The sequence below is a fragment of the Mustela erminea genome, chromosome 15 (assembly GCF_009829155.1).
Source record: "Mustela erminea isolate mMusErm1 chromosome 15, mMusErm1.Pri, whole genome shotgun sequence".
In the NCBI taxonomy this organism is placed as follows: domain Eukaryota; kingdom Metazoa; phylum Chordata; class Mammalia; order Carnivora; family Mustelidae; genus Mustela; species Mustela erminea.
Genome location: NC_045628.1, coordinates 24,710,729 through 24,736,678, shown reverse-complemented (window position 1 = coordinate 24,736,678; position 25,950 = coordinate 24,710,729). Strand labels below are relative to the sequence as shown.

General features: G+C 35.8%; 1 protein-coding gene across 10 annotated transcripts in view; it reads right to left on the bottom strand.

The window, feature by feature from the left end:
- The window catches only part of SLITRK1 (SLIT and NTRK like family member 1), a 430,289-nt gene that overhangs the window by 70,878 nt on the left and 333,461 nt on the right, over positions 1 to 25,950 (bottom strand). Inside the window, exon 8 of one of the 10 annotated variants that reach the window (XR_004279168.1) lies at positions 4,698 to 4,889. The exons of 8 other annotated variants lie outside the window; for them this stretch is intronic. The gene's annotated coding sequence lies outside the window, so the exon portion shown is untranslated. Of the gene's footprint in view, positions 1 to 4,697; positions 4,890 to 8,415; positions 8,578 to 25,950 lie in introns of those variants that run through there. One more of the 10 variants, XR_004279171.1, reaches the window with a different exon arrangement.

Sequence of the window (25,950 nt, the reverse complement as noted above, 5' to 3'; positions counted from 1 at the left end):
TAAACCTTGGTAGAATAAAAGTTTCATATTTAACGCTGATAATTCTAAAGATGTGTCTATTTAAAATTTTAAAAAAATTTTTTATTTATTTATTTGACAGAGATCACAAGTAGGCAGATAGGCAGGCAGAGAAAGAGGAGGAAGCAGGCTCCCTGCAGAGCAGAGAGCCCGATGCAGGGCTTGATCCCAGAACCCTGGAATCATGACCCAAGCCGAAGGCAGAGGCTTTAACCCACTGAGCCACCCAGGCACCCCAAGACATGTCTATTTTAAATCAACAAACTTAAATACTGAAGTATGCTCCACCTGGGTCCACTTAAAAGTCAGTTTGTTCCCTATTGTCAAGTTTTACCTGGGGCACAGGTGGAAAAATCTGAAACAGGTGGGGATAAGGCCAGGCCAGGCCTCTTCACTCCTTGACAGCAAGGGTAGGGGTAGAAGCCAATGGTGTCAGAAGCACCCAGGATGGCATAGGAACTAGTTATGTAGGCTGCATCCAAGGTGGTACAGCAACAGGAGGAGGGGGTGGGGGAACAGAGAAGAGGTGAGATTCCACCAGAAGGCCTGAAAAAGAAGGTTCCTGGTTCTAAACCTTGTCAGCTCAGGCATAGGCACTGACACCATGTTTTCTCACCAAAGTGAAAATAGGCAGTCCATGCTGGGACAGAGAAGATGGGAACTTCCTAGGAACAAAAGGAGTTTTGGCAGCTCCTTCAGAATATTCCTTAAAATCCCCTACCCGAGGTAGACCAGCCATGGTTGGCTCCAATGACCATGTCCATTAACAAGGGAAATAAATGAATGAGGAGAAGCCCCACATCTATTAGGAGGAGTAACAGAAAATCAGCATTCAATATATTAGGAGGCAGCTGATTACCACCCAACATGTTCTAAGAAGTTCTTAGGTCAGGCTCCCAATTTAGGGTCATGAGACTAAGCAAGGCACTATGGGAAGTATGACCACTTAGAGGAGTTCTAGCAAAGGAGGTCCAGCTGGAGAATAGTATGAGAAGAGAGTTCTGTAGGAGGGTCTTACCTATTGATCTGAGAGTTTGTACTGAGGCCATGAACCATAGGCCTTGGGGGTCAGTTTGTTCCAGCTTTTGGGAACATAGCCCGAGGGTGAATCTGAAGGAAGAGAGGGGGTGGGAAAGACAGCTGCTGATCCCCAGGGGGGTGTCCTGCCAAAGAGAATGGAGTTCTGACTCCAGGTCGTGATTGCAGTCAGGGGGTCCTACTGATCTGAAAAAATGACCGAACCTATAGGAGGTGATGGATTCTTCTGGTGGCGTCCCACCATGGAGAGGAGTTGCAGCGAATGTGGGGCTACAGACACTTTGGGGTATCCCACCACAATAAGATGTCCAACCAAGAAGGTCAGGGCACATGGCATGGCGCTTCCTTTTGGGGCATCCCCTGGCAACAGGAACAGCCAGACACCAGTTTAGCCAGACTAGGTAGGAAAAAAGGTGAGAGAGGACTTACCACTCAGATGCATAGGAACACGTTTACCCACAGATGAAGATGGCGGCTGGATGCCCAGGAACAGAGGAAAAGGGCAGAGATGAAAGAAGCAAGGTGGCTGAGAGTCAGTCAGCCTTAGGAAAGGGTCCCAACCGAGTCCATTTGGTGTATAATTTGCTCTGTGTGAGCTAACAATTGAATCAGACTTTGGGAGCAGATCTCTGGGGGGGGGGGGATGAGAAAACAGAGGAAAGGGGTCCTTCACTCTCACAGGTGCGTTTAGTCCACAAACAGTGGACCTGTTTGCCCTCAGAACTTCAGGCTACACCTGGGAGCTGCCCTGGCCAGAGGCCGTCAGTTGTCTGAGCAGCACTAGGGTTAGACGGTAGGAGGGCCAAAAAAGGAAAAGGAGAGGAAGGGAAGGGTCTCTCCAAGAAGCAAAAGGGGAAATCAAATACCTCTGCCTTTAGGGCATGGGTGATCTGGCTGGTTCCCCTGTGGGGCTTCACATCCTCACTCAGGAGTAACCTCAGGGGGGAGGTCATCAGCTCCCCAAGGAGTACTAGAGTGGGTCTAACAAGATAAAGTCCCAAGAAATTCTCAGAGAATCCCAGGAGAGTCCCGACTGGCAAAGGCTCCTCATGTGGGGTTCTCCCAAATGTGGGGGGCCCCCAAATTATCCACATACAGGCCACTAAATGTGGCACCTAAATGGGGTGTCTCTGGATGGGTGGGATGAGGGCCCCAGAATGTGGGGTGAGAATCAGGTGGAAGTCCCTCACCAGCAGTGAAAGAATTCACCTGAGGCAGAACACAGGAGATAAAAGTTTATTGAATACACCCAGGAGCTTGAGCAGGATAGCAAAGGAGAGGCTGTCCGCAAAGATGCAGTGGGTGGGGGTTGTTTTTAAAGGTGGAAAAGTATGGCATATGTGGAATCTTCCCTTTTTTAGAAAACTATGCCTAGGTTTAAGTAGCCCACTGGTCCATATTTCGGGGTGGGTCCCCTGACGGGCATGTTTTTATTCAGCTGGGTGGTTGCTATGGTCCTTTCTTCATCCCAGTGCTCAAGCCTGTTTGCCTAAAAGCTACCACTACATACACAATTTATCAAGTCAACAGCCCAGAGTAGTCTTCTTTAAATGGCTACAAGATTAAAAAATTTAAATAGCTGAACAAATGATTTTATTTTAACTAAAAGGTAGCTATCTAACTCATCTTAAAAACAGAAGCAGGCTGAGAATTAGAATTAGAAAATAATAGGAAAACATAGAGATATTTTGGCAATTAAATGGAAAGATGTATGCAGAACACTTTGCAATACCCTGAAAATCAGTAATACAATAATAATGGTTACCATAAAAAAATTAAAGTATCTAGGAATAAACTTGAGAAAAATTTCAGGCTATATAAAGACTATAGTACATAACATAAACAAAGGCTTGATTAATTGAAGAGACATGCTGATCATAATTATAGTTAGGAATCAAATTGTCTTCTAAGCCTATTTTCTTAACAACTTGCTATATTTACTTCTATGTTTGACATAAAATGTTTTTAAAATGAATCATCTATCATAAATTTCAATATATTACCCCAAAATGTACAGATAAAAATCTCTTTTTACTCACAGCCTAGAAGGCATAATAGGGATTGAGGAGTATAAATTAATTTTACTGAATCTCATCATTAGAAATTCTAATAATGGGTGTCAAAGGCTTAGTTGTGCTAACAGGTCTTGGTCCTCCATGATGATTCCATTCATATTAATGCCACTTACTTATCATTTACAATTTGAACTTCCATATAAGTTTTTGTGTGAAGAAAAAATTTCACTATTAATAAATTCTGGAAAGCGATGTTTTTACAACATATTAACTATTAATGACAAATTGTTTATCTCAAGACACAAGCACAGCAGATGTTATATATAAGGGTTTTGCCAAAGAATCAAAGTATCCTCCTTACATTGTCATTATTGATTAATTATTTTGAAGCAATAGATTTTTAAAAATAAGGCTAGATACAAATATTAAAAATTATTTTTGTATTACATATGTATGTAGAAGTAAACAATAAACAGGCCTTACAATGCTGTTTCAGTGTTCAGAGCATGCATACCTGGTGGGCCCTATTTCTGGCATTTTGAAGTACTTATGTGTGTTTAACTTTTAGTAAGTTTCTTTTAAATATTTTTCACAGAACATTTCAAACATTTACGAAGGATAGCGATCCATGAAATAACTTCAGCAATTACCAAATTATGGCCAACGGTATTTGATGTCTACATCACAACCCTTCCTTTGTACTGGATTATGTTTAAGTTAAAAACATCCCAAACATCATTTAATTGCATCCATAAAAACTTCTCATTTTTAAAATAAATATAACCAAAATATTATTTCACACTAAAATAATTAACTATAATTCCTAATATCATCAAATATCCAGTCCATAGTCAGGTTCTCCTTTTCCCTTTCTTTGCTTTCTCCTGGCACTTAACTTGAACGAATAAGGTCTTTCTTCTCAGCTGATATCTGTGAGGTGGTGTATCTCAAACTTTTTGCACTTTCTTTTCCTGAAGGAACATTTTTACACATTACTTTTCCCCGTTGCCTCCCCTCTCCATGAAATTTTAACACTACCAACATACTATAGAAAACTGTTTATGTACTGTGGCCCTTTACAGGGCCAAACAATATTGTAATATCTAAAATATTTTTGTTCACCAAGAACAAATTTTTGTCCTTGGGGACCATATCCTTTCTATTAAAATGTATTTCACATATTCCCCCTAACTTCTTGCACATTTTTTATTTTTATACTGCATCTACACTGGGAAATCTTGCTGCCATTGTATATGATTCATTCTGTTTTATGACTATCATTTATTTTTAGTTCTCCTGATAAATATGTACCCAATTATCACTCCAGTTCTTATTTGCTGTCTAATTACTTTTATTCCCATACCTCATTCTTGAGTCAGTTCCTCAAGAATGGTTCATGAATAACATTTCCTAAATTCTTGAGTATTTGTAATAGTAAGCTGCATTTACATTTCTATTTGACAAAATATATATCAAATATCTTTTGACCAAAAGATATTTTATATTTTTTGAAATCTAGTAATATTACTAAAATATATTCTTTTGTTGGTGATTCTAGTTTACTTATTACTAGTTTAATATTTATATTTAATATATATGTTTGTTTAATATTTATACATAAACTAATATATTTATCTGGTTTATTTTCCCAGGAATCAATGTGCCTTTACAATATGTATTTTCTTTTTTTTTTTTCTTTTCCAAAAGTATTCTTGGTTAGTTTTTAGAATGTGTGTTGCTCAATTACTTTTGGCTCTTCTTTTCTGTGAAGTCCAATGATATGTTGGATTTTTGTCTCTCTCCACTTCCAATCTTTCTCTGAAAAAAACAAATCTTTATTGCCTTTGATTAAAAAATAATTCTCCACCTGCCTAATTCCTTTTTTTCTTGAGGTGAAACCCACTGTGTTACACATTTGTGTTCCTTCCAGTTTTTTCTTCAGTTGGGATTTATAAAAATCTTTTTTTTTAAATTGAATTCTTCATCTCTTTCATTCAAAATTTATTTTTTTTCTTCTCAAGTGTTCCAAAACATATTTATGCTGTTCTTTCATATCTCTTTTTATTTTAAGTTATTTTAGCTTGTTTTGAAATATTAGGTGACAGTTTTCTTCTCTTCTGTATATTTTTGGTGTGATTTTATTGCCTGTAGGGATGATATTCTATTTCTTATTCTCTTTCCTCTTATAAGCTTTGCATAGAATTTGACAGCAGTCCTTTTTGGCTGCTTATGTATATGTGATACGGATGTCTCTATACTTTTGCAAGGAACAAATGGGTTAGAAAGTTTTCTAGGTTTATGGCCCTAGACTTATTTTTCTGTCCTTTTCATAAACAGCTGAATATATGGCCTTTTACCTAAAAAAATCTTCATCCTCTGAGCACTTTCTCACTTCCCTTTCTTTTACCCCTACTGACTCTATCCTGCTCGTTTTTTATTCAACCCTTAGCAAATTATTCAAAGAAAAGGGTTTTGATTTGAAAAGAAGATTTGATAAAAAAGCAAAGAATACATATTGCCTAATGACCAGTATGATTTTTTTCCCTTTACTTTTTCCCTTCCAAGCTATGACAGATATTTTTACACTGGATTGCCAAGCTATGAGAACACCTACACATGAATTAAGTATTTCTAGTTCTCAGTGCTATAAGAAGCCCTGCTGCCTTCCTTTGATTCTTCCCATAAACTTATCAATATGAGACAGGTTCTGTAGTTGTTATGAAATCCATGGGGATTGCTGCTGCACAGTGGAGATTAGAAGGACTGAGTCTGAAAGTTTAGGGATTCATGGGATGGTACTTAGTACAGCATATTCAGCACTAGAAAACAATAAAAAATGGCAACAACCCTATAGAGATGAAACAGATCCTTTGACAGTCGGAATTTAAATAATCTCAAGATGATACAAAAAATAGGAAAGACCTACTTGGGTGCTAGTATAAGATGAAGGAATATGGAATGTGTTATGGAAAAAAAAAGCAAATATTATCCAAGAGAGATGTGTAATTCTTTACCACAGTGGAGACTAGGTTAGTCTTTAGATTGATTTATTCTTCCCCTCTTTGTGGTGCTACCTTCCGTGAGGAGTCATGATGGCAGCTAATAACAGGTTAGTTTCCAGGTGTTATGTAAAGTAATTGGGATCATGCCACGGCAAAATAATGATTGGCAGGAATTTGTTTCTCCTGTGTTTGAGGTGTGATTTCTTCATAGACAAAGGACGTGATCAGACACTAGAAAGCTGAGTGGCATCCTCTGCTGGTCATTCCTTATTTACTCCCCACCTACACTCCATGTTCCACTCTCTGTATCTTTCTGACCTGTTCTATCAAAATTTGACCTCAGAAAAACAAAGCAAAGCCAACACAACAAAAAACCCTGAAACCCCCAAACAGTCTGACCTCTATAGTCTATTTTACCAAAGAACCCTAGTTGCCAGTTTAACATTGCTTCCCATTTCCACAATCACTCCAGTTTCCCTCTGTGAGTTAAATGGCTGCCCTTTGTTCCCTTCACATACTATGATTCCTACAGGTAGTAGGAAGACCAGCTGCATGGCAGCATCTCCACTGTTAACTGCAAACAAGAGAATATGAGCCCCAGCGAGCTTCACAAAGATGTTCCCTTGGTTTTTAAGGTCATCGTTAGCCAAATCCTGTGATTTCTTTGGTGTATATTATTTCCTCACAGAGCAGGAACTGTATTTCCCTAAGACTCGTCTGAGACCAGACTGTGAGATCAGCTTGGGGGCAATGGGGACAGTGGGCGTCTGAATGTTTTCTAGTGAGACAACTACCTCATTGAGGTAAAAGTCATTCTATCTGCAGGAAAATATGTGTACATTTATTGAGGTTATTATTTTTTTACTTATTTAGACTCTAAGACCCCAGGTGTTAAGTGCAACACTGATCAAAACAACAACAAAAAATTCAACGTGCATCTTCAACATCAGGCTTAATTTCAGACAGATGCCTTTAGGAATGAATAGATTTGGAAATGAGTTCTGGACATCGTTTCTCTCCACACATAGGAAAAATGTCATGCATTTTTGTGTTTACACAGCCAAGCTTGATGACTACTGCTTTATTCCTTCCTTGTAATTTCTTATAGCTTTTGCATTGAGGGATCTAGTTCTCTTTTTCTTTTGAAATACACACTCCACACACACACACACAGGATGATTTTTTTCTTTGTTAATTCTTTCTTATATTATTAGTCATTAAAGACAATTATCAAGCTATGCTTCTATTTCAGTAGTAGAGCCATGAGACTTATTATATAGCTCCTGTAAACCAACTGCAATTGACTAATGAGAGGTCTTCTGGGTGGTCCAAAATGCCTGGATTTGTTTTCTAGTTCTGCTTCTTTCCTTGTCGTATCTGGGAATGCTGTGTAACTTCTCTGATCTTCCATTTCTTCATTTGTAAAACAGGCACCCTAATAGTCTTTATCTAAGGTACTATTTATGAGGATTAGATAGTTTAATACATCAAAAGAACTTACAACACTATTAGGAATATAGTCAGTACTCAATACATGTTAACTGGTATGATCCTTCTTAATAGATACTATAATATCATTCCCAGAATATTATGACAAATCTAATAGCATCAAAAGTGTTAATTAGACTTGGTATAAGTTTTTCTATCTTTCATCATTTTTTAAAAAGTTTTTGTTTATTTGACAGAAGAAATTTTTAGTATATGTGCTGCCGAAGCGAGCACTATTTGACAGAAGGAAATCACAAGTAGGCAGAGAGGCAGGCAGAGACAGAGAGGGGGGAAGCAAGCTCCCCGCTGAGCAGAGAGCCTGACACAGGGCTCGATCCCAGGACCCTGGGAGCATGACCTGAGGTGAAGGCAGAGGCTTTAACCCACTGAGGCACCCAGGCGCCCCTATCTTTCATCATTTTGAGTCATTTTTAGTTCCAACCCAAATTAATACAACATCTCTAGATTCTGTCAATCTTGGTTCTATTCTTTCATATCCAACTTGTTTGGTAAAAGACAGCATTTTGGATTGTACACTTCATTTTCAAATCAAACACCTCCACACAATTTTCTGATGCATAATAATGATAAGTATGACTTCTATAATTTCTATTCTCCATATAGTATCTAAATTAAGAAAAAGGTCTTGGGGCATCTGGGTAGCTCAGTCAGTTGAGCCTTGGTTTCAGCTCAGGTCATGATCTCAAGATCATGATCTCAGGGTCATGATACTGGGCTCTGCTCTGGGCTGTGGAGCCTGCTTAAGATTCTCCCTCTGCTTCCCCCTGCCCACTCCACTTTTTCTAAGACAAATAAATCTTAAAAAAAAAAAAAAAAAGTCTTTTAGCCGAATTTCCTTATAAATCACAACAGGTGTCTATTTTGCGATAATTTAGTGAGGTGTTTTCAGTTTTTGGTTTTTTGTCTACATAGAAGAAATTGTTACTAAACTTCACTCATAGTATCAGACTGAGTTCGGGACCAGCAAGAATTACAGATCACATCTGTCAAGAAACCTGCAAAAGAATAAAATCTAACTATTCAAAATTAAGTAAGTAAATTAAATATGTATTGCTTTTTATGTTTTATATGAATATTAAATTAAATCACATAAAAGTAATAATATTTTAAAAGTAAGTGTTACATAGAACTCATACAAATACAAAGAGCTTAATAAGAAAAAGGAACCAAACTGAAAAGAGAAGTCAGTTTGAGGAATCATAACAAAAATAAATCTCCATTACTTATCAAGTGAATTTCTTAAAGAAATGTAGTCTACTCCTGAGTCCCATCAACACACCTGAAATGCCATGAGTACTTAGTACAAAGTTTAAATTTCTATCATCTTTCTTTTTCAGTATATGAGAAAAAATAAGGCAACCATTTATTATAAAATACACTTCCAAGTATTTTAAATGATTCATAGCAGATCTCTTTTTTGAAAAGCAAAAATAGCAAGCTAAGCCTTGCAGTTTCCAGTACATAAATCATCATGATAGCAATAACAAGGGGGTGTGATAATGTTGACTATCTTATGCAGAAAGTCCTGGTATATGGCTCAGTGTAGTGTGCAGAGCATTTGAATGGATTAATCATACCATTTTTATGTTACCTTAAATGATGCATTCTTCTTAAAAAATATTATTATTGTTCAGGCCATTTCCCTTCATAAAATCCTTCCCTCCTCACGATACTCCTATAGAATCTCGATTAAATGAAATTCCAATGGCATGATTATTTGATTAAAGGAGATTTAAGGAAATGAATCCTTGTTAAGAATCTTTAAAAAAAAATATGTGTGTCATACTTTATTTAAAAAATTATGAAATGAATGGAAGATCTCATAGTTCTTTAGTGACCATGTGGTCCCCCTCCCCCAAGTCACCATTAGGAAAACTAACTCTCACTGAATAGAAGAGTATTCGGTGGAAATAAAGGAGCCTGACCCAAGTCTATCCAAATCGCTTAGAACCCAAGATATTTCTTTTTTTTTTTCTTTCTTCTAAAAGGATAGCCCAGAAAAAAAAAAAAAAAAATTCCCTGAACGTTTTGATGTTTAGTTTTTTTTAATTGAAAGTCTACTACATAGGCATACACAGATTTTATACACACATCACATCTGTTTGATGCTTCATTTAGAACCTCAAAATATACTTGATAGTTTTACCAGTTTTGCTTATTTTTATTTCATATTTGTCACCTTCATTCCTTTATCAATTATCTTTATAGGCCTCCATTGCCTATTGAGGTGCTCCCAAAAATGACAAGAAATAGCCCTTGTTCTCTCATAAAAAGACATCTAAATAGAGTGTGCTGTATGTCTTAGAAATCACTTCATTCCCTTTGGTAAGAGCAGGCATACACTTGTCTTCCTCTCCCTGGTGAATAGCATACATTCAAAAAAGACATCAAGATTATGAAATCATCTCCATCTATGTCTTTTCCCTCAGTCTCATGAAATTATCACCTAAATACCATTGTTGCTCCTTTCTTGCTTCTTTCCAATCAATGCTGCATATTGCTGCTGAAGTGATTATTATGAAAGGAAATTCTTTTCATTTCATTCCCCTACTTAAAATCATTCTGTAACCTTGCTCTTTACTTGTCCTTCCCCGACACATACAAAACTTAACTAATCAGTTTTATGAGAGGCAGTGTAGTGTTATGCAGTGTTTTTCAACCTGTGCTTTATGATCTAATATTAGGGGGTCATGAAATCAATTTAGTGGGTCATGTGACCCACAGTTTTAATAAAATAAAATTTAATAGACTATGATAGAATAGAATAGAAAATAATATAGCACATACAATCACTAAACTCATGGCAGATAGAGGGCCTTGGAGAACAATGGTGAACCACAAATAGTCACACATAGACAAGATGGAAAGTATTTTGTATTATCTGGGGATCACAGGTCTTTAGCAGAAGGCAGTTTGGATGGATTTTTTTAACTCTTGGGGAGGCTGTAAGTGTTCTCTGTGTGTGTGAGAAAAAGTAAAAACCATATTTGGTGATGTCTCAGTTTTCCAGAAAACTATCTCTAAATCTTGTGGCTTAATAACAACTTACTACTTATTATCATTCTATGGGTTGAACAGGTTGTTCCTCTGTCCTAGATGGTGTCAACTAGAGTCATCAACTCAATTGTATTCAGGTGACTTCTCATATGTGGGGGCTGGGACTTCATATGCTCTCTACTTCCTTGCGGTATTTCATTTTCCATGGGTTCTCTATGTGGCCTCTCCCTCCAGAAGAATAAGCAAGATATTGTGACAGTTTCTTAATAACTGCACAGCAAAGAATCATTTCTCCCATTCTCTATTAGACAAAGCAAACAGTAAGGCCAGTCTAGATGCAAAAACGGGGGGAAATATACTCCATTTCTTCATTAGAGGAGTGGCAAAGAACTTGTGGCACTCTTTAATCCACACAGGTCATCCACAAGGCCCACTTTATCAGGGACAATATATAAGTTCCTCAGACTGCTTTCATTTTCACCCTGGGTACCCAAGATAGATTATAAATCCAAATCCCTTTGCATGTAAGTGGGATGACAACTACTTCCAGCCACTGGAATGTGAGCCGAAATGTTTGTTTCTATAAGCTAAAGTTGAAGAAAATATGTATGCCCTTAACACTGTAGTCTTTGTTTGATCGTGAGTTGACCAGAAGGTTTGAATGAAGAACCTGGAGGTCATATGAAATGTTCAACTACTAGTGTTGCAGGATTCCTTCTCCTTTGGTGCCTATAGTTCTTGGTCATGCTGCTTTGAAGAATAAAGGGGTAGACTAGAGGGAGAGTGGTGGGCAGCAAGGCCAAGTTTATAGAGTGATAGTAAAGTTATTGAGGAATAGTATAAAGCTCCCAAAGAGGGAGGGAACCCAAGACAGAGTTTCTAAGTCTAGGGGTTTTTATGGGCTGGTTGGCAGGCTGTTTTTATCTGATAAACCCTCCATGAGGCTGTCATCCAATCAGGTTTTTGTCATCTATCACATGTGAAAAGGTGGAGGACTCCTTCCAGGATGGTATAAAATACTCTTAAGGGTGGTTTCCTCTTAGGGTCGAGGCCCCTTGTCCCTGCCTGCCTTCCTTCCAACTCTCCTTCATCATTAGGTTCCTAACTGACCACTCAGAGCAGAAAAATGAAAGTGAACAAAACAAAACAAGCCTTTCTTGGGCTATAGAATCTAGCTGTTTTTATAGCATCTAGTATTACTTACAATGAGTTACACAACAGAAAATATATTCTTTAGTAAAACTTGTATTTCAAAAGTATTCATATGGGGGTCTGGGTTCAGTGGTTCTGGTGTATGACACAAAATCTATTTCTTTTGTGGATCTCAGTAAGCAAAGTTTAGAAGCTATCAGAGTCATAGTGAAAAATCAAAGAATTTTAAACCAGACAACCTGGGTTTTATTATTAGCCCTGTTACTAGTGGTGTGACCTTGGGCAAGTTACTTAACCACTCTCTACCTCATTTAACTCATCTATTAGTGGGAATCGAATAGCACCTACATTTTAAGGTTGTTTTGAGAATTAAATCCCTTAACACATGTCATGTGTATTCGCCAAAGTTCTAGAGAGAAAATAAAAGCTAACCGAAGTAGAACAGTAGAGGAATTTAAGATGGGGCACTGATTACAAAAGTGTTGTTAAGAGTGGAAGGGATAAACAAGATGGTAAGATAATGCAGAGATTAACAGAGAGAAATAAATATTTCTCCTAAGGCTAAAGGACAAAGAGTCCCTGTGTTCCCTCAGGATCTCAAACTACCTTCAGAAGTTGAGAGCACAAAGGGAGGAGCTTGGAGGCAGAAACTTGGAAATCTAATGCTGGCCCTGCCCTGGACAGAGACCCTGCCGGATCAGCAAAATAAAAGAGGAGAGAGGCACTGATTTTGCTCTACTTGTAGCTCTTTAATCTTCCTCAGCTTCCCTTGCCTGAATCTAACTAGAAACTAGTTGGCAAAAGAGCCTGGTTAAAATAATTTTCTCCTTAATACAGAGCAGTGCAAGAAAGGACAGGGAATGTATCTCAGCACAAACAAAATGGTCAGCATAACATATAAGAGGTTAAGAATGTAAACAAATACTGAATAAATACTGGCTATTGTATTCCCACTGCCCTTTATTTTAACCAGTAGCTCTGAATCATTTTAGAGAGTTTAAAAAGTCATGCACCTATTCAGAACTCACATAGAATTCTTCATGCATCACTAAAGGAATCTATTCTGTACACCTTAAGTTCCTTATTAGTAAATAGTAGTTTTATTCACTGGCTTATCTCCAGGCATCACATTACTCAGTGAAAAACATTCTTCAATGAATGTTTTGTTACTAAACCAAAGAATGTTATGTTTTCGCAAACATTTCTGTTACTGACCATATTCAGGCAATTAACACCTCCTTTAGGTAAGATCATTGTTTTTGTTCCAGTCTCCTCCCATTCCACCTGCTGTCATACTTTCCATTTTTAAAAGAAAATATATAAATATGATAAGCTACTTTTAATATGACTAACTATAAAAAGAAAATGTAAAAATAGGACAAGCCTTTTGCTTACAGAATACTATGCTATAACTCCATTATCTGGTTTCAACCTCATTTTCCAGCTTCATGTTTTCCCTCTGCTTATGTATACACAGTCTGTTCAAGCACACTTGGCACTGCATACTCTTTAATACCCTTACTACTGCCTCTCATGGACTATCCTTTCAGTATTCTTCTGCAAGCTGCCTAGTGATGATTGCTTCTCCTCCAAGATTCAATTCAACCTCTTTGGTGAAGACCTTTTCAATACTCCTAGGAGGAATTGTCAAGTTCTTCAATTGTAATTACTTCTGTTAGAGCCCTGTATTGGCTACATAGCTTTCATTATCAGTGGTTCTCAATCCTACCTACACATTAGAATCACCTGGAGATTTTAAAAAGCTTTTCTAGACCATATCTATTTCAATTATATCAGAATCTTGGGCACTGTAGTGGAACTCAGGCATCAATAGTCTGATAACATCAATATCAAGTTTGAAGAGTGCTGTACTAGGCTGTGAATTCTTCTAAGGCAGTGATGGAACCATTTAAAAACATCTTATTTGCATGGTCCTTAATACCTATAAAAGTTTCTAAGGCACAGTAGACCCTCAAAAATATTGATTAAATAAAATAGAGAATGCATACATCTACTCAAGTGTGAAATTTCTGGTCTAATTTTAGAATTGAATTATAAAAGGATGGATATACTAATATCACTAATTTAAATGAACATTTTTCAGTCCCTTTAGAAATAGATAAATGTGGATAACACTGAAAAATGTTAGCTGGGCTACCAACTAATTACATTCACTGATTAAGTTTAGAAAAATCCTCATTCTCCTGGACATAAAAATCTAGATGAGCCGTTACAATTTTATTAGAAGCTGTAGATAAACTATATATACTGATATATTAAGAAGTCCACTCAAACAATTTATAAGTTTGCTGTTCAGAAATCACTGGTTTAATATCACCTATTACTGCATGTGATATCCAAATATTTTGGATTTGTCATGATTTAAATCAAACACTGGCTGAGTTCAAGTTTTCCAGAAAATTGACAACAAAGTAATCCTCATAAACATGTAGTGATGTGTTTACTAGTTAAGTATCTCTAAAATTAACTATAATGATAAGCACTTATTTTAGAGAAATGTCTTAATTAAGTTAAGTGTATGAGTTTGTTAGTTCTTCATTAAAAAATTTACCTGAAAATTTATCTACTGGGTTCCTAACCATCTAGGATAATATCATTATTCAATACAATATTGGGGGAAAAATTTAATGAACAATTTCAGTCTAAGAACTTTAATGGTTAAAGAAAAAAGATCATTGAAAAAAACCCATTTCAAAATAAATGCTTTAAACTAGAGAGAAAAATAATAATAATAACCAACTTTGAATTCATGTTTAAAGCCAATAATATTTAACCCACTGATTAGAAACATGAAAAGAAAAAAAATACAAATTATAGCTAGTCCCAGCTAAACACTATTAATACTGCAGAAACTCCCACCATTCTTTATTGAAGAGCTAAAGAAGAGAAGATATCAAAGAACCTACCACTCCAAGTGGTGGATTAATCTAAAAAAAAAAAAAAAAGATGATAAACTCCAACCAAATGCTATCATTGAAAAGGAAGAATTTTATTTTCAATCTGCATAAAAGTGAAAAAGTACATATTTGAATGATAAGTAATGCTGTTATAGTAATTAAAAATGCAGCAGAGTTCCTAAGTAGGCCACCTGGAGTTATAAGAAGTTTGAATTATAACTGAAGATATATCAAACAGCATGTATTATTTCTATATTAAACTAGTAGAAAGTAAATGAAGAAAAAAATCTTTATTCTAGAGCAGCTGGCTAAGCAGAGCATACAGACAGACCTATCAGCCAATTTCATAATTAAGGTGTTTTCTTTGACTTTTTTAAGATACATGCAGCATAATTTCACTAGAAAAGAATATAATTAGGAAGTTTTGCAGGTAATAAAGACAAATTTCAAATTATGACTATGGGAACATTAGGAAACAGAATTATTTTGGTATAAAAAAATCATTGAGATATTAATTTTGTAACTCCTGATAAAATGATTTTTTTTAAAGATTTTATTCATTATTTGACAGAGAGAGAGATCACAAGCAGGCAGAGAGGCAGGCAGAGAGAGAGGAGGAAGCAGGCTCCCCGCCGAGCAGAAAGCCCAATGTGGGGCTCTATCCCAGGACCCTAAGATCATGACCTGAGCTGAAGGCAGAGGCTTTAACCCACTGAGCCGCCCAGGCGCCCCAAATGATCTGTTTCTAAGGCCTTTGGTTATTAATTGTGACAGACCACCTATGTATGCAGAGCACTGGGTTTTTATCTCTTCAACTGATTTCTCTTCTTGAGTTCTTAGGCAAGACTCATATTTTCCTTTATTATCATTTCCTTTACTGAAATCAGAAAATAAATTCTGATTAAAGGGCTATATGTATCTGTCTCCTGCTCTCCCCTCAGTTATTAGGTCATTCACTTTGGTTGGTTCCCCAACCATAATATTTTATTCTCTTTTTTTAGTGAGAATTATCAACACTCTTCCCATTCTTCCTGGGTGTCATTTTGTTCTTGCCCTTCTGCTATACTCTTTCTTGGCTCAGAATACATTCTCATATTCTGAAGGATACAGTGTTATAGTAGTTATATTATATTACAAAGTGTAATAAACGTACAGTGTTACATTAGCTTACAACCTAATGATTCAACAATTCTATACATTACTTAGTGCTCACCATGATAAGTGTAGTCCCCATCTGCTGCCAAACAACACTGTTATAATTTTGTTTTACAATCATGATTTATTTATTTTGTAACTGAAAGCTTATACCTTTCAGTACTCTTTATCTGCTTCACCCATCTTCTTACCCAAGTCTCTCTGACAGCCCCCAGTTTGTTCACTGTATGTAAGAATCTGTTTTTTTTTTCTTTTTATTCTTTGTGTATTTATTTCTTAAACTACACATTTGAGTGAAATCATATGGTATTGTCTTTTCTGACTTATTTCACTTAGCATTACACCCTCTAGGTATAGCCATGTTGTTGCAAACAGCAAGATCTTGTTCTTTTTCGTGGCTGAGTAATATTCCCTTATATATGTATATACCACTCTTTTTTTAAACCATTCATCTATTTATTTTTTATTTATTTATTTTTAAAGATTTTATTTATTTATTTGACAGACAGAGATCACAAGTAAGCAGAGAGGCAGGCAGAGAGAGAGAGAGGAGGAAGCAGGCTCCCTGCAGAGCACAGAGCCCGATGTGGAGCTCCATCCCAGGACCCCGGGATCACGACCCGAGCCGAAGGCAGAGGCTTTAACCCACTGAGCCACCCAGGTGCCCCAAACCATTCATCTATTTATAAGACACTTGGGTTGCTTCCATATTTTTGGCATTATAAATGTGGTACACACAATAGACCAATATCTTGATGAGCACAGATGCAAAAATCCTCAACAAAATATTAGTAAACCAAATTCAACAATACATTAAAAAAAAAACATTCACCACCATCCAGTGGTATTTATTCTGAGGATGCAACACTGGTTCAAGATTTGCAACAATCAATGTAATACATTACATTAATAAGAGAAAGTATAAAAGCCATATGATCATCTCAACAGATGCAGAAAATGCATTTGACAAAGTACAACATCCATTCATGATAGAAAGAAAAACTCTCAACATACTAGATTTAAAGGGAATATACCTCAGTATAATGCAGGCCATATATGAAAACCTCACAGCTAACATCATACTGAATAGTGAAAAGCTGAGAGCTTTTCCTCTAAAGTCAGGAACCAGACAAGGATATCCACTCTCAACACTTTTATTCAACTTAATACTAAAAAGTCTTAGCTGTAGCAATCAGACAGGAAAAAGAAATAAAATGTATCCAAATTGATAATGAAGAAGAAAAACTGTCACTATTTGCAAATTACATGATACTATATAGAAATCCCTAAAGACTCCCTCAAAAAACTATTAGAACTGATAAATGACCTGTACAGTCACAAGATACAAATTAATACACTGAAATGTTATGTTCTTTTAAAAATGCCCTTCCAGAGGTTTGTAGCAAAGATCCATATCCAATATTTAATAAACCTAGGACAAGCTCCAGATCCCTAATTCCTTGATTTTCTACATGTATTACCTCCCAGTAACATCCCTAGCAATTTCATACTTTTAAATAGCAGATAGGAAAGTTAGTCTGGTACCAATTAAAAAATGGCATAAAAGGGCAAGATTTACATTAACCCCCATTTGATCACAATTTGAAAATATCTGTGTATATACATGCATGCACATATATATGAACATGTGTATGTATATTTCAAGCAATAATAGTTGTCATTGATTATTAAACATTTATATTTCAAAAATGTATCATGTCATCACAAGTACAAAAAATATGCAGACGCAGTGCCTAACTACAAGGAGCTAACATTCCAATAGGAATTCTAATAAATATAGGAAATAATAGAATGCAACCTTAAGTACTACTTATTAACTAGATTGCAAAATAACATATACAAAAATTCAGGGCATATATTGATCAAATTGGCATGTTTTTAAAGAGATTATGTCATGGAATAATTTAATAATTTATTAAACATGGACAGAGACTACTAAATCTCAAATAAAGCATAAAGATAATTAAATGAGACACCTAAATCTTTAGAGTAAAATGGTAATTTATATTAATAATGGTTATTTTGAATTGAACCTTTGAATTGAAATATTGAATTTTTAAATGTGTTTCTCTTCTGATTTATTTTTGTGACTTCTCTCAAATCTGTACTGTATTAAAAATGAATCCTGGGTTCATTCACTGGGCTGCCTGGTGGCTCAGTGGGTTCAGCCTCTGCCTTCAGCTCAGGTCATGATCTTGGGGTCCTGGGATCGAGTCCCACGTCGGGCACTCTGCTAGGCAGGGAGCCTGCTTCCTTCTCCCCCCCGCCCCCGCTTACCTCTCTGCCTACTTGTGATCTCTCTCTGTCAAATAAATAAAATCTTAAACAAAAAAATGAATCCTGCACATGGCATATGTTATATTTCCCTATTAGCCAGAATATTTTAATAAATAAACTACTCCATTCTCCAATAAGAATAATGGTTTTAATTCATTGAGTACATGCTGTTTGAGGCTATAGGTTTATATAATCTCATATAACCCTCATTTGACTTGAGAGGAAGCATAAGGCAGCAAGATTAACCAACTAGCTCAAGGTCACATGGGTCGTAGGCATCAGCTAATATCCTACTTTAAACACCTACATTTTCTACTACTGGTATGACACCGAATTAATAACTAGAGAGACTTATATACCTTTGAAATAAGGATAACCTTCTTGTTGATTTTCTTTTCATTATGCTTAGCATTTTGTCCCAATTTATACAAAATTTTACTTAGTTAATTTAGGTCTTCTTTAAAAGGTATCCTGTCTTTTTTACACAGCTGTCCTACCAATATTTCTAATATTTCTAACTACTCTGAGCTATTACTAAGCTTTTCTTACTGAATGCTATATTTTTAAGTACATAACCCAGTTTCTATTAATGTCAGGATTTTCTGCCAAAGACATGCCTCCATTACCCCTGCCCCTTCAATCAATTTTTTCTTTTCTCTTAAAGTGGCTGTTCCTGCTCTAGTGACCCAGAACCTCTTATATCACAATTTAAAACCAGTGCCAAATATGACCTAAGAATAGTAGGATAATTTCAAATAGTTTTTAACCATAAATACGCAGGATAAAAAAATCTATTATTAAATAAAAATAATTTTGTTATATATTGTCTTTAGTGCTGTATAATCAGAGTATGTATTTCAAGAAAACTTGGAGTTTGTATGTTTCAATATCATGAGAAAATCTTGGAATCATTTTAGAAAATTCTTTCAAATAAAATGCAAATTTACCTTATTGTCCTTCCAAAGATCAACATCAAATGTTTCTTTCATCTTAACATAGAGACCTTTCTACATTTTTAATAGCTTTTGCAGATAGAATATTAAAATTTATTTTTAATAAAATCTTTCTAAAAATTAATGTGTTTTGGAAAAACCATCAAAATCAGAGAAAATACACTTAATTTCCAAAGTCATTCAACACATCAGTAGCATTTGCTCTGCAACAGCATTAATCTACCTTCAAAAACAGAGTTAACATTTGTAGATGCCCACACTAGGAATCACAACTGCCAGGGTTTCTTAGAATTTGCCTTACCTTATTGAACACTCTTACGTAATGTTGAGAAAACTATACTGGCTATATCACACTGTCATAAGTTGCTTTCACATAAACACAGACAAAAACATACAAATGATAAAATATTATTCATTATTATATTTTACATAATTTTTTTCTATTAAACTAGGTTTGTAATAGAAACAAAATGTTGCACTTAGGTTTTTATATTTTCTAAACCTGTCCCAAATGTAGTGATGAATTGTATAACAAAGCATTATACTGATTTGTCTCTCTTGGTAAAAGTTGTCTATCTAAATTTGTTGTCCAAAAGATTAAGTTTGTCAAAATACTTCGTCAAAATACCTTGTACTTGAAAATAGAACTTTCTGTAGGTGAAAGTATAAAATGTATTATGAACTTAATGAACCCTAAATTTTAAAAGTGGATATTGAGGAATAACTTAAGAAGCAGGTCAATTTATCATGGTGGTGATGACAACTGGAAAGTGCAGATGACAATAATGGGAAATTATTGAGAAAATCTGCCATACACATGAGAAGAATTATTATACAACAGGGTGTCATGGAGATCCATCCATTGAGTGAACACAAATATTTTGTCTGTAACAATTTGATAATTGCATTATTGATCAGAAGCTAATTTTCAAATGAAGAACTAAAAACATTTTGATTATTAAAATGTATGAAGGTCATTTTACTTCCTTAATTAGTGGACATTTTGTCCCTGCCTATGCCACATTCTAATCAAGTAGAAATAACTGTTGCTGTCTGATCTAAAAAAAAAAAGCAACAACAACAAAAAACACACAGTTAGTTAATAATCACTTTGCTCATTTGGATTTCTTCTTGTTTACCCATTTGTTGAGATTTAAAATCAGAGTTTATCTCAAGTTAAATAAAAATAAGTGACTTTATTTGTAATCGTTTTGTAAAACTCCTGTGTTATTAAAGGGGACAGACTTTTACAAATGCTTAACCTGCCTGCTAAATACCAAACACTGTTCTTAAAAAAAAAAATGGATTGGTTATTATGAGTGTCTATTTGCTCTTTGCTCTTTCTAATTCAGAAGCCGGGAGCACTCAGTAGTTAGGACATCTCTAAGTATACAATGACCACGTACTGAATAAAACTAGGTGATATGTGGGAACTGTATACATAATAAATACATAATAAATTATCCCAATTATTCTCTAAACAGGTCCATTATTTCAGAGATACATAAACGAAGTCCTATGAAAGGTTGCTAACTTTCCCAAGGTCACATAGCACATTCAACTTTGAGCCAAATTTCCAACCTAAGTGACCTTATTTGAGGGCTTTCAGGTTCATCTCTGAATGAGACTGCTCCTATGGTCAGGGATTTTAGTTCTGTTCCAGCGGTATGACTCTTTTCATGGTTCTAATCATGACTGGCTATTAATCTGAGTTTCTGTATTTAACATCCACCTTGGGTATAAAACAAAGGTAGTAATTTTGATAATGAACTCAGAAAAAATTATGAACAATCAGCCTTTTTTATATATAGACACCTATAAGAGCATTGCTTCTCCATTTAAAACTTATTGGTAAAAATAGCTCTTCTTCCAACACAATTACCTTATGAAGCTATCTTCAGCAAATTAGTATATAAAAAAATCTGTTATCCTATTTCTTTCTGTTATCAGATCCCCCTGACTCACCTTTTACTTCTCTGCATTTAAGTCTTAATTCCCTTTCGCCATTCTGTCTAGTTACAGTGGGTGTATTAGCAGGCAGGAGCTCAGAGAGGAAGCTATGGCTGTAATTTCTGTAATTTCAACATGAAGTCATTTCATCATCTGTTCTGTATTTTGTGGCCATATAATCTTACCCTTTAATTTGCCTCATATAATGATAAGTTCTACTTCAAAGGGAGGGATTTTCTTTTTTCAAATAGGTGTAAAGAGAAATACGTAGTATGTGAAACAAGAAAAGGAAGTCCTTTGAGAGAGAGACAGAAGGAGGGGGGAATTGCATGTTTGTCCAGAGTGAAAAGAACAAGCAGAAGATTCATATGTAGTGTTACTAAGATAAACCATAGTGTATCATGTGTTCATAACAGAAAATTTAATCTTTATACATGTTATGAGAATTAATATTTTGGCCATGGTAATTTAAAATGGACAAAGTGGGGTGCCTGGGTGGCTCAGTCGGTTAAAGCCTCTGCCTTCAGTTCAGGTCATGATCCCAGGGTCCTGGAATCGAGTCCCACATCAGGTTCCTTGCTCAGCAGGGAGCCTGCTTCTGCCTCTGCCTGCTGTTTTCCCTGCTTGTGCTCACTGTCTTGCTCTCTCTCTCTCTGACAAATAAATAAATAAAATCTTAAAAAAAATTAGTTAAGCCTGGATTCTGAGCCACTCAGCAACCAATAAACAAGGGGGCAGAGAGAGGTTAAATTTCCTTTAACTCCATCCCTAGGCCAAAGCTGGTCTACAGCCTGTTTTTGTACTCCCTAGGAAATCAAAAATTATTTTCTGCGTTTTGAAACATATCAAAAAATTCAAAAGAAAAATATTTTTGACACATGAGAAGTATAGGAAATTCAAATTTTAGCGTTCATATGTAAAGTTCTCAATTTGGGCTATATAAAATACGTGGAAATTTCTTTTCTCCCTTGTTACATAAATACTTAGGTAATATCCTTCATTTTATCACGTGGCTATGAAAGTCTAAAATATTTACTAATTGGCCCTTTACAGAAAATATTTTCTAGCCTCTGGCTCAACCCAATCAGACCCACCCTAAAACTCTATACAGTTCTTGAAACTACAGTCAGTAGCCAATTGGGGCTGTAGATAAACTAGATTAAGGAAAGTTAACCATTATGCTTCTTAGGCTGACCTTTCACTGGGACAGACGGTAAAAGAGAATAATATATATATGAATTAACTTTATAATTTATTATTTGTAATACATTGTATGAATATTATTTATTTATTTATTTATTTGACAGAAAGAGAGAGATCACAAGTAGTCAGAGAGGCAGGCAGAGGGAGAGAGAGAAGCAGGCTCCCTGCCGAGTGGAGAGCCCGAGCCCGACGCGCGGCTGGATCCCAGGACCCTGAGATCATGACCTGAGCCGAAGGCAGAGGCTCAACCCACGAAGCCACCCAGGTGCCCCCATTATATGAATTTTATATATCCATATTATAATAGTCACTATTTTTGACCTGCCTATAAAAAAATTTGCCCTATTTTTTTTCATTCAATAATATAAAGAAAAATAATACTTTGGGGAAGATAGGATAGTATGTCCTCACAATGAGATTTGATCCTATATCAATTTATGACTGATACCAATTCTGATTGATATCAGTTTTTAAATTGTCAGGTTTCATTGTTGACAATCAGCAAAAATTGTGAGAATTTTTTTAGTTTGTGGGGCTTTCTCCCTTTTCACCAGATATTTTCTTCAAAATGAACAGCTTTGGGAGGATAAAAATATATGCTGTAGGGATTAATAATTGACTAATTTTTCTTTAACAGCCTTTCAGCAATCAAACACAATCTCTAGATTACTGTTTCTGAGGCTACAGAGCAAATCTAAAATTATGAGAACTGTTTCTTAATTGATTTTACAAATTAAAAAAAAATAGGCACTCTGGTTTAGATTATAAACTGGAAAAAATGAGGATTTAAAATATGAGCAATACATTTAGGAAAAGAAAGAAAGAAACATGGCTCAAATATTTTTAACTAAAGGTGACTTTCAAAATTGCAGTTAAACATCCACTGTTTAACCCCAAAGACAAGGCTATATCATTGAAGGAAAATTTGACTGTTCTAGGTAACAGATAACATGTCTCTTGATAACCCTACTAAGCAGCATATTTGAGATTTTCAAAACTTACACATACAAATTTAAAAATAACACTATAAAAATTACAATCAAAGTAATTGACTCTTAAAAGATTTAAAAAAAAAACACACCTATTCTCCTGAATCGGGGTGCCTGGGTGGCTGAGTGGGTTAAAGCCTCTGCCTTCGGCTCAGGTCATGATCCCAGGGTTCTGGGATCAAGCTCCGCGCATCGGGCTCTCTGCTCAGCGGGGAGCCTGCTTCCTCCTCTCTCTCTCTGCCTGTCTCTCCGCCTACTTGTGATTTCTATCTGTCAAATAAATAAATAAAATCTTTTTTAAAAAATTAAAAAAATAAAAAAACAAGCAAACTAAAACCAACTTTCTGGTTTTTCACTATGATGAACATTTCTTCAAAATAATCTCACATGTCTTCCTTCCTTACTTACTTCCTTCCTCTTTCTTTCTTCTTTCTTTTTCTCTTTCTTTTCTCTCTCTCTCTCTCTCCTTCTTTTTACTAGGAATGGGAGCTAGGGGTTTCCTAGGTTAATCCTATCTTACATGTTTCAGAGATCTGTGCTTTAACTTGTCACAAAGATAAGATAGATAAGCAAAAGGAAGGGGGGTTCCAAAGTTTATTCTAGTCACAAATGTATTTTTTCTATAACATTTAAAATGAATTGTAGTCATTAAAATTAACCCATAGTATTTTCTCCTTGTAAAAAGTCTGTAAGGCTAAAGGAAGTTGTGTCTACCAGTCCTAACCCTTGTACCATCTAATCTCTAAGTCTAAAGAGCTGAGTCCCAAACTATCAGAATGAGGAAACAATTAGTGCAAAGTAAGTACGGGAAATATGTTACTTGCTATAACTACATATATTATTCTTAAAAAAGTATATAATGAAAAATCAGAAAAATATATTTTAATATATAAGTTGGATGGCAATCCTCTGATAGATTTGTCAAGTGGCTTCCCATTTGATTCAGATCAAAAGTTGAAATCCATCAGATAAAGGGCTAGTATCCAAAATCTATAAAAAACTTAGCAAACTCAACACCCAAAGAACAAATAATCGAATTAAGAAATGGGCAGAGGACATGAACAGACATTTCTGCAAAGAAGACATCCAGATGGCCAACAGACACATGAAAAAGTGCTCCATATCACTTGGCATCAGGGAAATACAAATCAAAACAACAATGAGGTATCACCTCACACCAGTCAGAATGGCTAAAATTAACAAGTCAGGAAATGACAGATGCTGGCGAGGATGCAGAGAAAGGGAAACCCTCCTACACTGTTGGTGGGAATGCAAGCTGGGTGCAACCATTCTGGAAACAGCAGGGAGGTTCCTCAAAAAGTTGAAAATAGAGCTACCCTATGACCCACAGGGTATTTACCCTAAAGATACAAACATAGTGATCTGAAGGGGCATGTGCACCCCAATGTTTATAGCAGCAATGTCTACAATAGCCAAACTATGGAAAGAACCTAGATGTCCATCAACAGATGAATGAAGGTGGTATATATATATACAATAGAATACTATGCAGCCATCAAAAGAAATGAAATCTTGCCATTTGCGATGACGTGGATGGAACTAGAGGGTATCATGCTTAGTGAAATAAGTCAATCGGAGAAAGACAACTATCATATGATCTCTCTGATATGAGGAAGTGGAGATGCAATGTGGGGTGTTTGGGGGGTAGAAAAAGAATAAATGAAACAAGATGGGATCGGGAGGGAGACAAACCATAAGAGACTTTTAATCTCAGAAAAAAACCCAAGGGTTGCTGGGGGAGGGGAGATTCTGTTTCAGCTACTCATGTGTCTATTCCAAACTACTGATGATAGAAATGGGTTCCATAATTCCCCAGGCTGTAATCTCATGCCCCTATGGCAGGAGAGGTTTTCTCAATTCCATCTGGACCAATGGTTTGGCAATCTATATGAAAACCTTCACAGATAAAGATTTCTCCATTTGTACTGATTTGCAACATCTTCTGAATTTTATAAAATGAGCTTTCAGAAGCTTTTTTGTCCAGAAGTAGAATCTTAACCATTCCAGGGGAGGTTATTGGGGAACTGAAAACAAAAAACTTCTGCCAACCCAGAAAACCTATTCATAAAGTAGTAGAGAAAGAAAACAATTTTATTATCGAATACACCAGAATGTGATACAAATCACAGGCAATTTACTAAAACACTGAAAAAACAGAAATCTCACCCTTTTAGATAACCAAGCAGATACAAACTACTACACAGATGTTCTCCAATAATTAGTTCTTAAGTAAGAGGATGGAAAGCACCATTTGTCATACATATTCATCTGAAATCCACCTGGTAATTAAGGTGACCATCTGAGTTTGCTAACTGACTTCAACTGAAGGAAAAATAAACTTCTATCCTTATGACAAGAGACAATTTTACAACTTGCAGGGAGAGACCTATGTACGTTCGGTAGGCTCCTGGCCTCCCACAGAATTTGAGTGGTAGGCACTCTAACTCCCTTGATAATGACATTTGAAAGAGATGGTTCCTGTGTTCTTGAAAAAGACATTTCTGGGTCCTGGCAAGAGGCTTATTTAGCAACGAAAAATATTTACATACATTTCAAAGAGAAAAAGCACTTAAAATTATGTTTCCTAAAGTAATGCTCTAAGAAAAGGGGAAAGTTTCTTTCTTTACTTTCAACAGGGAGAACTAAGCCTCTTATTTTTAATTTGCATTTCTTCTTTCAAAGTAAGTTTGAAAAAAGAAAAGTAGAGCAATATTGAGTAAGAGTGTGTTTTT